Source organism: Alexandromys fortis, unplaced genomic scaffold (assembly GCF_014885135.2).
Source record: "Alexandromys fortis isolate MF-2015 unplaced genomic scaffold, M_Fortis_MF-2015_v1.1 scaffold_25, whole genome shotgun sequence".
In the NCBI taxonomy this organism is placed as follows: Eukaryota; Metazoa; Chordata; class Mammalia; order Rodentia; family Cricetidae; genus Alexandromys; species Alexandromys fortis.
The window spans coordinates 6,416,781-6,421,546 of NW_026067904.1; positions in this window are offsets into that span (position 1 = coordinate 6,416,781).

Below are 4,766 nucleotides of genomic sequence, written 5' to 3' on the forward strand. Positions count from 1 at the left end.
TATATATCCAGTATTAGAAATAACAGAATATAAAATTCTGACAAGGAAGGAGTAGGCTTCTAACCTACTAACCCATGAAAATCATATTTGGAGCATGAAATCTTCCTAAAACAATCATGTGCTAATGAGGGAGACTAGTTCCAAGAATAAAAAGAGTCATATTTGCACTTTGAAAGTTGTAAGACAAATTTAAACACAGACACACACACAAAACACACACATACAGAACTTGGGCATAAGACTTGGCAACAAGGACCTCAAATATTCTTTAAACATACTGTCTCAATTCTTAATAAAAGAGAATCGCAGAGAAGGTACAAACTCTATCCTGAGAAGGGCCATTTGCAAGGATGGGGAATATATGGGAAACAATACATTTCTTCATTTTCAAAAAGTCATACATTCACAAGGGAGTCATATAAAAAGTGTCCATCTTTCATTTGTAAGCCAGACAAGTCCATGAGGCTCACATAGGTGATTCATGACATTGCATATTCTAACTTTGACTTACTCTCTACATCTAAGAGATAAATGGCTAGAAATCCCATGGTAGATTTAAGGTCATTTTCAAAAACATAATTTTGCAATATATTAAGCATCACATCAAAATGAAAAATGATGAGATAGAGGAAAGTTCTAGAAAGCACTGGTACTCAGGTGACTATTTTCTCTGATCGTTATTTTTCTAAAAACAATTGTTAGCCTGTAATTATTCATTTTCTGATTGTTTTCTTGCATTTTCCATAGAGTCCAAGGTATTTTAAAGTTCAGGATGATAGAAATCATTTAAAAACTAACTTATGCAGGTGTGTGCACAAAATACAAGTTGTCCCCAAGGATGGAGTTCTCTAAAAGTAGATCTCTACTGCATTGGGAATCTTCTTTGGCTTAAAGTTGTTAAGCCCTCAACAAATTTCTATTAGTGTGACTATTTCTTGTTTTCTTATAATTATAATTTCAAAATTAATTAGCATATTGTTTTATTCTTTCAGAATGGAAATATATGATTTAGACATGACTGTTTCTCCGACTGGATGTTTGGAATATTGACATAGACTCAGTTTTTAAGGTTACAGTTATTTTGCAGTCCCGTTACACAAACTAGATGTATTTAATCAGTAGAATTGAATTCACAAACAATTGAAGATTTGCCTGAGACCAGGTATCTGTTTACCAAGGGCAGACTGCAGGCCACTGAGCAGCCCTCTCCATTGTGCCAACACTGGCGGTGGCTCTCATCCTTTTCTTTAAACCCTGTCTCATCACGCCTTTAGGTTACATTTAATAAATTCCTTCTAAACACTCTTACGTAACTGACTTTAAAAAAAAAAAAAAGAAAAGAAAAAGTTTCCTTCATAACTGTCCTGTCTCTTTTTGAAACAGCCTCGGTTCAACTAAAATGTCTTTGCCAAAACACTGGATCCTAAATATTGTAACTTTTCTATATTTTTATATGTTGGTGAAGCAAAATAACTTCTAGCTATATACAACCTACCTGTCTAGATCTACATTTTCCCACTACCACCATGTCTATGACTCTCATCAGAGTAGGTGAAGGCTTTTCTTACTGATACTAGTAGTACAGGCCTATTTAGGAAAGTGATTCCATGGTTTATAATATTTTGGCATATTTGTCAGAGATACCTGAATTCAAATTGAAGTGTATTTTCTCATCATCTTTTATCATCCACTATGTATTATGGTGTGCTTGCTGTGCTTAAGGCAATCAACATCAAAGAATAATAAAAACAAGAAACAGTCCTATCATCAAAGATATTCAGGTGACTTTCGGTAAATGCCAGGAGCTCAATATCGTGTGGAAACAGGTCAGTATACTCCTGGTACTTAAAAGAAATATAATTTCAGTATGGGTATGTATTATAGTTACCCTGCGCAAAGGTTTGGTTGATTGATACATGAGGTTGAACTGAAGTGTAATTATGTCCAGTCTTCTAGTGAGGGTAAATTTTCAAAATACCTCTTTCCTATAAAATACTTTGATTATTGCTTAATGGTACTCCAAGACTTTTCTTTGGTGTTTTCAAAGCACTGTCAGATAATAGATGTTATTAGGACTTGATACAAAAGTCCTAATAGCTCCAAAATAAATTTAGTCTAGAGCAGGTGGATAATGTTTTTAATTATTTATATTATATTTTGAGATTATAAAATTATTTCACCATTTTCCCCTTCCATTTTCTCTCTCTTAAAAAACTCTCATATACGCCGGGAGGTGGTGGTGCACGCCTTTAATCCCAGCACTCGGGAGGCAGAGGCAGGCGGATCTCTGTGAGTTCGAGCCCAGCCTGGACTACAAGAGCTAGTTCCAGGACAGGAACCAAAAGCTACGGAGAAACCCTGTCTCGAAAAATCCAAAAAAGAAAAGAAAAAAAAAAAGAAAGAAAAGAAAAAGAAAAAAAAAACCCTCATATACCTCACCATTCCCTTTTTCAAATTCATGACCCATTTTAACCTTGATTGTTGTTGCTCACACACACACACACACACACATACACACACATACACACTCACACATGCACTCACCCACAAAGACATAAGTACAACCTCCTTAATCTATATAAGGGTATTTGTATATGCTTTCAAGGGAAAAATGTCTTCTCACGGAAGAGCAGAACAACTGGCACCTGAGTAAGAGCCAGCTTAGATGAGAACAATGTCATCTCTCCAGATAAGATGTTCCTATGCTCTCTTCATAAATATACAATCACAACCCCATATGGTGGCACATGCCTGTTACCACAACATCTGGAAATATGAGACAGGAGGGTCATGAGTTCATAGATAACTTGGGCCAAAACTTTTTTGTCTCAAAAAGAAACAAGAAAGAACAAAATTAAACAAAATATAAAAAGGCAAGTTAAATCACTAATTAATTAATTTAATTAACTTAATTCTTTAATATTGACCCATCACAATTTTGCAGTCATTGTTTATTCTCCCTCAAATGTGGCACTGGTATCACTTGCTACTACCCACAATACACTGTGTTTCCCTATGATGGCAACATGCTTCAGTTATCCTAAATTACTCAAGCTTAAAGTCTACATTTGACAAATTTGGCTCTGTGTAACCACTTCTTCTAAAATTCCCTGAGCGCCAGATCACAGACCCAGAAGGAAACTAAGACAGGAGTAGGGTTCCTAGTTCTTTTAATAGCTGCGATTAAAATGTCAAATGGAAAAGTTGTTATTGGTCTATTTTAATCTACTTTTGAAATGTTAAAAATGATTTTTTTCCTGAGAAATTATAAGAACATGACAGAAAAAGGCAATGAAAAGAAGATCCTTTACTACCTGTGTTTTCCAAAGTCAAGTCCTATGTTTTTCAAATAGGGCCTTGATGAGCATCAGCATGGAAGAGCACACAGAACAAGTATCAGACAGTGCTTCACATAGGCACCAATAAAGGACAAATGCTTCACAAACAGAAGAAACTTCTAGAAAAAAAGTTTTACTTTTCAAATGTAGAAAAATAAAAGTCTACTGTGTAGGCTCACCACCTTCACTGTTTCTTGGTTAAAGTTTCCCGTTACACACACTAGAGAATTTGTTAAAGGCATTTTATACCTTTCAATTTTGGTTCCTTTCTTCAGGTCATAAGGGATCTCAAATAGTGGAATGTGCAGAGAGAATGCAGAGATAAGAAATGAGCTTTAACACCTTTGGAGTCCATCCTATCCCTAATTCAGAGCATCCTATCCCTAATACAGCTACCCTTCAAGGCAGAATCTTACTCAATACACAACATATACGTTTGATTCAGTTATTAAGTTAATATATCAACATTTGAGCAATTATTTGTTGACAGTATTAAATGCTTGTCTTATTAGGAAATACCTTCATTTTCTCTGTTCCATTGTCATTTACCTAGAAAACTCTTGGTAGGATTAGCTTCTGATAAGTTATTTAACGTTAGGTTTTACTTTCACAGACGCCATCGGCAAATCATCAGCATCTTTTCTCTGAAACTGACATCATTTAGTAACACTATTATACCAAAGACAAGCAGAAGATGTGGTGATAGGTAACTGTACTCAGTAACTGCAGATTCAGTCTTGGAGGTGTGAAGTCTTCATGTGTTATAGTGAGAACTACTCTGGATTTTACCTGTCCATCAAACGTGTCTGAATGGCATTATCGCTATTGCTTTTCAAGCCCAGTTTAGGAAAGATATGTTATTTAAAAGGAGAAAGTGTTTGCCGTTAAAATATCAGATATTTCTCTATTTCTGCACATATACATATATGTATTTTGAAAAGGGAAATTTTTTTTAATTGGCTTCCTTTTCTAGGCATCATTGATGAAATATATTCATTATGAAGAGATCTACATATTTTTAAAATGTCATCATACTACAGTACTATTATATCACACCTGTTATGATTGGAATTTAGATACAAAAGCAGCTAGTGGTGATATTGCATTGATTATGACTTACTCTGGTTGATAATCTACAGTATGCAAAAGATAATATCTTGAAAAGAAGACCAGAGTCTAGATAAACTAGATGGTGGATTAATGCCAGCACTTTATCTAAAAATCACATAGTCACCAGTAGCTACTGCACAAGATGAAAAATATGATGACACCCATTTCTTCCCACATAAAAAGCACAACCAGTTCTTGTTAGTAGTAGATACTATTGCACCACATACACAGGTTCACCTAGTATCTGTAGAATTTCTAGTATAGTGTAAGGTTTAGGGCTTTTGTATTAAACAACGCTCTTACATTTTTAGGGGACTG